An 8,949-nucleotide genomic window follows, 5' to 3' on the forward strand; every position below is an offset into this window, starting at 1 on the left:
GTGTGCACGCGCGCGTGTGTTATATGAATTGAATGTCACATAAGTAAGACTTTGGATGCATAGCTTGCTATAGTGTCATATATGCATATATATATATATATATATATATATAAAACAGTTGCACAATTTTTTAAAATAAATTTCATTTTTTCAAACAGTTTTAGATTTACAGGAAGATGGCGATAGTACAGAGTTTCCCTATACTCTGCACCCAGTCTCCCCTATTATTGACACCTTACATTAGTATGGTACATTTGTTATAGCCAATGCGCCAATATTGTCCACAGTTATTCATAAAATCTCTGTTATGCAGATTGTCTTAGCTTTTAACCTAATGCCCTTTTTCTGTTCCAGGATCTCATCTAAGATATTACATTACATTTGACTGTCATGTCAGTTTAGGCTTCTCTTGGCTGTGACGGTGTCTTAGAATTTCCTTGTTTTTGATGACTCTGAGAGTTTTGAGGAGTACTAGTCAGGGGTTTTACATATTTTTTTCATTGATCCCTCTCTTAAAAAATTACTTAAGCCACAGCCAACAGGGAAATTTCCCTTTTAATACGTTTAGGGATGCAAAATAGTGATACTAATTTCCTTAAGGTGAACTCAATACCCCCATTGCCAGATCTCATCATCAAAAACTTCGTTGGTATAAAAGACTAGATATTTTCTCACGATTCCTGTTGTATGAAACAATATTCTCACATTTGAGGGGCCCCTCTTTTTAAAATACATTTAGTGTATGTGTCTCTGTAAACTGTGAAGGCACTTTTGTGACGATCTAAGTGACTATTGAGAGAATGCTGAGCATTTCCGTTGCTAACATTCAGGTATTAGCAGGTGCTATTCTGAAATGAAAGCCTGGCTCTTCTGGGGTTCTCCCATCTGATCGAAACACTGCATTTTAACCAGTCCTAGGAACCGTAGTGTGGGTGTATATATATATATGTGTGTGTGTGTGTGTGTAGTTATGTATGTATTTCCAGCAGAGTACCTATACTCATTCAACAAATAGTTACTGAGCCCTAATACTATGTCAGGCATGGGGTTATTTGCACTGATGACTTAGTTCATGAGCCATTGACATGTCTTATTCTGGTGAGTAATCAACCTCTCTGTTCCCTATTCCCTGACTGAATCTCCCCATAAACCCTTGAAGATCAAACTTAAAGAAACCAAATTCAGTTGACTTTACATTATAAACAAGTTAGATCAGAAGTAAATATTTTAAAATTGTAAGTGAAAGAAGTAAATCCTATAGAAAGCTAGCTTTGTACCCAGACAAGGCTTACCAGGCATGAAGACAATACCATGTGATCACAAAGGTAAATCACTAAATTGGGAACAAAGACTGCATATTAGGTGGGGTTACCTCATTTTCTTTCTTATTTCCAAGTCATTTGTTTTTCAAATATTTTGTAAAGCAAGATTTTTTTTTTTTAATTTTGTAAGTCAGCCAATATTTTTAGTTCCATAGTTTTGGCAAGTAGCTTGCCTTCATACATATCCCTTATAATCAATGAACTCTGTATACTAATAAAAAGGACAAAATTGGAGGATTCATTTCTACATACAATTTTTTTTTAAAATATTTTATTCTTACTATGGCATTTAGTTTCAATTATTTTGAAAATTCCAAGGGTTAATTTATTCACTTTTTATCATGCCTTTTGATAGATACCAAAATCAGTTATTGAGGCATAGCATTAGAAATAGGCCTTACACAATATCATACTCAAAAGATGATACACATCTTGAGTGCATGGAAAGCAAACAGGAAAATTTGCTGTTTTCTTGGGTTTCTTTGTTTCTTATGTTTAAAAAAAAATGTATCATGTGCTCCAAGGCCAATTATTTGCAGGAGTCTTGGAAAGAATATAATTTAAATATACAATGCCAACATAAAATACAGAAAACATTAGCTTTTGATTTTGGAAGTATTTTAAAATTAAAATTAAGTAATTTCTGCAGAGGTCCAACAGTTTTGTTTTTCATTTCTCTAAATTGGAAATGTTGTGGCATCTTGTGTAGCATGAATCTTAAATTAGATCCTGCTTATTTTGAAGTGTGTTTCTAAGATACAAAGTCATCATTAATAGGTCCGAAACTTAAATAGAAGGTTATAAATTAAGTGTTCTGTGGAATTTGGCATATGGAAAGGGAAAGCTTCCAGTCCTTCTCTGCTTACCATTCATGTGATATTTTTCCTTCTTATGGGAAAAGGAAATTTTTAAAAATTTACTAGTTTCAGGTGTACAGAATAGTGATTCACAGATCTACCACCTTATGTTATGCTCACCAGAAGCACGGCTAACATCTGTCACCATGGAACACTGTTATAAATACCATTGAGCATATTCCCTATGCTCTACCTTTCATCCCTTCTGTGGAAGAAGGAATATTGATATATTTATGTGCTCAGTGTTTAAGTATGCTATGACAAACTTTTCCTCATCTTTTATTATAAATATCTGCATATATGTGTCAAGGAAGGATACACATATTTGTAGATTCCTGTGATTGAAGTTCTTTAGCTCAGGGACTAAGCAAGCTCATTCTAATCCTCCCTGAAATACTTAGGAAGAAATTTGTACCTCTTTTTCATGATTCACCGAAGACTTTATCCCATACAAGAACTGATTATATTAAGCCCTAAGGAGACTGAGTAATTTCCTTTTCATCAAGTATACATTTGCCACTCTGTCTCCTAAGAAAGTGGTAAAAGTTCAGAACATTCATTTTTCTGGAGTAGAGTCTAGAAATTCTCCAAAGTTATTTCACTGCAGGATATCCCACCAAAGCCCTCAAAATTATCCACTCTCCTGGGGTACCTGGGTGGCTCAGTCGGTTAAGCGTCTGCCTTCGGCTCAGGTCATGATCCCAGGGTCCTGGGATTGAGTCCCGCGTTGGGTTCCCAGCTCAACGGGGAGTCTGCTTCTCCCTCTCCCTCTGCCTGCCGCTCTGCCTACTTGTGCCCTCTCTATCTGTCAAATAAATAAATAAAATCTTTAAAAAAAAATTATCCACTCTCTGACCTGAGCAAAAAATGCCAGTTTAAGATGTAAGACTCTTCAGACACTTATATTTTCCACTTCAAACCGAAGGCTAGAAACACTGCGGATAAAATATCAATAGTCATAGATCACGGCACTTATAAGTGTGTAATAAGAAGTGAATGAGCATGTAAAACCCTTGACCAGTTTCTTTCTGTACCATGAAAGTACTATCTCCTTGAGATTACAAGAATGAAAGTGTTGTCTAACTCAGAGAAGGGAACTTCCCCTCATATTGTGCAACTCCCAGTTAGTAGCAACTGTATTTCTTGAGCTCAAACAACCACAGAAGAAAGAAAGAATGAATGAAAAACACCATCTAATTGATTTCTTCCTTTATTCTGATGCCAGCAAATCAATAAAAGCATGCAAATTTTGACCTTGGCCCTAAATGATTAGGCAGAGTGTTTAATAATAATAGCTTATTGTATGAGTTTGCTAGGGTTGCCATAGCAAAGTGCCACAAACTGTGTGGTTTAAAACACCCCATGTTGGGGCGCCTGGGTGGCTCAGTCGGTTAAGTGGCTGCCTTTGGCTCAGGTCGTGATCTCAGGGTTCTGGGATCAAGCCCCACGTCGGGCTCCCTGCTCAGCAGGGAGTCTGCTTCTCCCTCTGCCCCTCCTCCTGCTCATGCTCTCTCTCTCTTTCTCAAATAAATAAATAAAAGATTTAAAACAAAATAAAATAAAACACCCCATGTTTATTGTCTCACGGTTCTGGAGGCTTCAAGTCTGAAATTGAGCGGTGGGCAGGCCATGCTCCTTCTGGAACCTGAAAGTGAATCTTTCCTTGTCTCCTCCTAGCTTCCGGTGGTTTGCTGGTTATCTTTGGTGTTCCTTGATTTATAGCCGTATAACTCCAATCTCTGCTTTTGTAACCACCTGGCATTCTCCCTATGTGTCTCTGTCTTCTCGGGGCCATCTTCTTATAAGGACAGCAGTTGATTTGGATTAGGAGCCCACCCTGCTCTAGTATGACTTCATGTGAACTTAACTAATTACATCTGCAGGGACCCCGTTACTAAATAAGGTCACATTTGGAGGTACAGACAGACCTCAGCTTTTTTTTTTTTTCTTTTTTCTTTTGGTGGCGTGGGCATACAGATCCGATTCAACCCATAATACTTAATCTCTTATTTTTTGTCAATGATGCATGACATGGTCATGATTTGCTTTGAAAAGTGGAGTCACATTTACAATGGTAATATTCATTTAGAAAATCTGAGCAGGCAATGTCTGGAGATACCAAGAGAAGCTTCCTATCCTTAAGAAGATCAGAATCTAGTCGAGGAAACAGACCATTTACAGCTGTGATAATTCCTATAATAGCAACGGGGACAAAGTACTGTGAGAGCAGTTGATGAAGTGACACATTTTTCTTGTATTGAAATGATTTTTATGTTCTTTATGTTTTCATGTTGTCTAAATTTTTTACAATGAGCATTTATAAGTTCAAGAAGACATTACAGCAAAGGGGATAGATAAAGGAATATGGTTCAAGGCATGTATATAAATGCCCAGATCAAGTTATCCACCACTGTGGAGGGAGATTATATGGGGATTCCATTCTGTACAGGAACATTCATGCATTCATTCATTCAACAAATACCTAATGAATATAGTAGTCCCCCCTCATCCTTGGGGAGTACGTTCCAAGACCCCCAGTGGATGCCTGAAACTGAGGAAAATACCCAACTCTATATATACTCTGATTTTTTCCCCTATACATACATGCCTGTTATGAAGTTTAATTTATAAATTAGGCTCAGTAAGAGATTAACAAGGATAACTAATGGTAAAATAGAACAATTAGAGCAATATACATAATAAAAATTACTGTAGATCTTAGCAACCTTAGCATACAATCTTTTTCTTTCCTTATCAAGAACTTTCAACTTTTCACTTAAAAAAGCATTTTTTAGCTTCTCCTTGGCATATCCAAATTGTCAGCATCATTACTCTTGTGCTTTGAGGCCATTATGAACTAAAATTAGCATTACTTGAACAAGCCCTGCAATAGCATGACTCCCAATCTCATAAGCAAGATGGCTACTAAGGGACTAACGGGCAGGTAGCATTTATATTGTGGGTGCACTGGACAGAGGGATGATTCGCGTCCTGCGCTGGGTGGAACGGGTGGGTGTGAGATCTCAGAATGACATGCAATTTAAAACTTATGAATTGTTTATTTCTGGAATTTTTCATTTAATATTTTCAGACCACAACTGATCACAGGTAACGGAAACCGTGAAAGGTGAAACAGAGAATAAGGGGGGACTATGGCACCTGCCAGGCACTATTTCAGGTGCTGAAGATATAATGTTGAACGAGATAGATTATATTCTTGCTTTCAAGAATTGTATGGTTTAGTGGGGAAGTAGACAAAAAAACCAGTGAGATACAAATAAATTAAAATCATTACACTTTGTAATGAAGAAAACAACCTGGGGATAGGAAAGCAGGAAAAATCTCCATTAGGAGGGAATATTTAAGCTCTGAATCCTAAAGGATGAGAAGGTGTTGACCATGCAAAGAGTAAGAGAGTTTTGAATGGGACTTTTGTTGGAGAGACTCAGTAGAAAATTGGAGGGAAAGACTAGGTGCTTGAACAAGTTTTAGAGAAATGATCTACATTTAAAAGTTATCTAGAAAAAGGGGAAATGGGAGTGGATATTGAAGGTCAAGTACAACAACTTGCAAAACCCTTTATGCAAGTGTCAGGTATAGGCAGAGGAAATAAAAAGGGAACTTTAGAGAAGCAAACAGATGAAAGAGATTGAGGAAAGGTGAAAAGAGAGGACAGTGCGTTGTCAGTAATGCTGAATTACAGAGAGTTCTTGAAAGGATGCTGACAATGGTGCTAGGAAAAATATCAAGTTTTGTCTATACTTACATATAAATGTATATAAACTTACAAGTGTGTAAGTATATACCTCTTCAGCAATTCTACTGCTATGCATGCATCTTAAATAATCAGAAATGTGTACAAAGGTGTCTGTACTAAGAACTCATTTTCAGCGAGCTTTAAAATGAAAAATAGAAGCAACCCAAAAATCCAATGATAGAAAATTGGTTTAATAAATTGTCATGTATCTGTACAATGGAATAGTATGCCACTGTTTAAAAAGTATATTAAAAAGTAGCAAGTCTCAAAGTTTGGGTCTCAAGACTCTTTTACCATCTTAAACATTATGGAGCACTCCAAGGAGCTTCTATTTTGGGGAGGTATACCTATCGATTCAATCAATCTCACTATGCAAATGGTACAGTTCAACTCTGGTTCCTCTTTACTATGCACGGGGACCAAGACCACCAGACACAAAGCAATGGCTTCTTGCATATGCAGACAAGCACAGAAACATACTAACACATGCTTCCTAGAATGAGAAGGAAGAAAATGAATACAAAGGTTAAAAACATTTCCTATATGACTTACCACCAAAAGTTGACTCTTGAGAATTCCAAGCAGACTGTATGATAGTACAGCTGCCTCTAAACTTTAAAATCAAAATCGAAAACCTATACTGTCTTTTCTTCTAGAAGCCATCGAGGTGGTTCTGAGGACCGTATAAGTAAGTTTCTCTAGGAGAACCTATTTCTGAATAAGGACAAATTGTTACGAGCCTCGTGTGTTTGTTCCTTTATGATGGTTGTCCCTGTTTCTTGTTTAGCAACAGCTGAAACAGGCTCTGCAGGACGCTCCGAAAATGGTTTCATGGGTGTAGCTACAAGCTCAACAGGAATGCAGAGGAAAGAACTAACAGGCCCGGCTGGTTTCTCAGAAGCAGCGCTGTGTATTGCAAGAGGCCTTCATTAGGAGAAATGCACCTCCAAGCCAATCAGCTCCCTGGAGTGTCAAACCTGCTTCCAGCTCACCCCTCTACTTGTTAAGATGTAATCAAATAGTCTTAGGGCTGTAAGGAATCTTCCTGCAATAAACTCTCACCGTTCTAATGCAATCATCTTGTCAGACTCCTCATCTAATGCTTGAATCCTTGGGCAGCATCCCTCATTATTATTGACCAGGCTCCGTTTAATATCTTCAGTATTGTAAAACTAGCTACCCGAGGCAACCTTTCATTGAACAGCTCAAAATGTTATCAAGTTGTTGTGTTGAGCAGCAAAGTATTTTCGGAAATGGAAAAAGACCTATTGTTCTAGTTATATCCCCTGGGATCGCATAGACCAACCCTGCTCCCTCTTCTTCGAGTTATTCTTTCAAATCCTTGGAAGCTAGTAACATGTTGCCTAAATATTCTTGTTCTCATCATAGATATTTAGGGTTTGTTCATCACAAGGTTTCCAGGTTCTTTGCAATCCTAGCTGTTTTTCTCTGCCCATATTTCAAATTAAACAATTCCCCAGATGTCAACACAACATTTTAACAATATGTGCTATGTGTTATAATGCTCTGTGCATTCCTGTGGTGCTTAAAACTCAGTGAAAGTTTCAAGTGCTTTGCAGATGCATTGTTATCTTACCTCTTTCTCAGTATTGTACAGCTGAAACATACTTCTTTTTAACTCAATATTTGAATTTTATTCCTAGTCCTGTGAAATCTAACAGTTGATGCAATAACAAACCAAAGATCCTTTTGGATCTCAAATTTTTCACGCAAAAACATGCCTATCTTGATCAGCTCATGGGAAAGGTGTTTTTTCCTTTGTATTTGAAAATGGTGGCACTGAAGGAATGCTCCATCCATTTGGCCCACGAAAAGCTAAGCTGTCAGTTACTAGCTGCTGCTAGGATTTCTTGTTGCCCTTGCCTTACCAGTACCCAAATACTTTGAATGTTACCCACTCCTGCTTTTAGATATATGTGAAAGAGATTAAACATAGATTGAGGGATAGATTTAATATAAAACATCACAATGATACCCATAGGTGCTCTCCTCTAATAGGCTGAAGAAAATAAACTTACAAATGCTGTATTTATGGAGAGATTCTTCTAATTAGCCAATTTCTCTATGTTGGAAATGATGATAGCTACAAAAAGCAAATGCCAATCCAACCTTCAGGAGTACATCTGTTCGATTTTTTTAAAAAGTGAATCTCTTTTAAGCAAAATGTATTATTTGTAATGTTTAGTCCTTTCCGTGTAGCTTGGTCGAAATGTAAAATAATGCATTGTTCTCAGCTAAAAATGTTCTCTGTGACTATCTTCTTTCAATCTTTGCCCTTCATGCCGTTTTGAATCCGGATACAGAATCTTCCTGCCAGAAGTTCGTGCTTACTTCTCATTGGTTTTCATTTCCTGTTGCCTTGCGAACACTGCGGAGAGAAGGTGCTCTATCCGCGCTCAGACGTGCGGCTTTCCTGGGCACATTGTTCGTTTAACGAAAAAGATAGAGGAGAGGTCCACTCCTTTTGTTTGGAGTTATATAAATATTTTTAAAAGGCAAGATTTCCTCATTTATTCCACTTTAGGCTTCCTGTTCAGGGAGAGTTTTAAATGCACGTTTAATCACTCTTAAGATGACAACACAAGTTATGATTCTGTAATTACACTGAATACGTTCAAGGCATTGAAAATAAGAAGGTAAAATGGAATAGCAATTCTGAATTTCTCTCCACATATACTGTAAAGTAGGATTATCACATATGTACATATTCAGAACCAGTTTGTCATTATAAACCCAACGATAAAAACAGCAGACATGTGTTATAATAATTATAATAATAGCTGAATTTAGATGAAAATTATCAAAGAAAAGACTCATACATCATTGTTTCATATATTGAGTATTGTAGTCTTATTCCCCTTTATTTCAGTGTTCCTTGTATGGAGTTTGCTTACCAAGTGGTATTTGAAGTTGAAAAATTCTTAAAAAGTTACTGTAATGGAAGAATATTTTCAATCAGAAACAATTTAAGTTTAATGAATATAAAACTCAC

Source organism: Halichoerus grypus, chromosome 3, assembly GCF_964656455.1.
Source record: "Halichoerus grypus chromosome 3, mHalGry1.hap1.1, whole genome shotgun sequence".
Classification (NCBI taxonomy): domain Eukaryota; kingdom Metazoa; phylum Chordata; class Mammalia; order Carnivora; family Phocidae; genus Halichoerus; species Halichoerus grypus.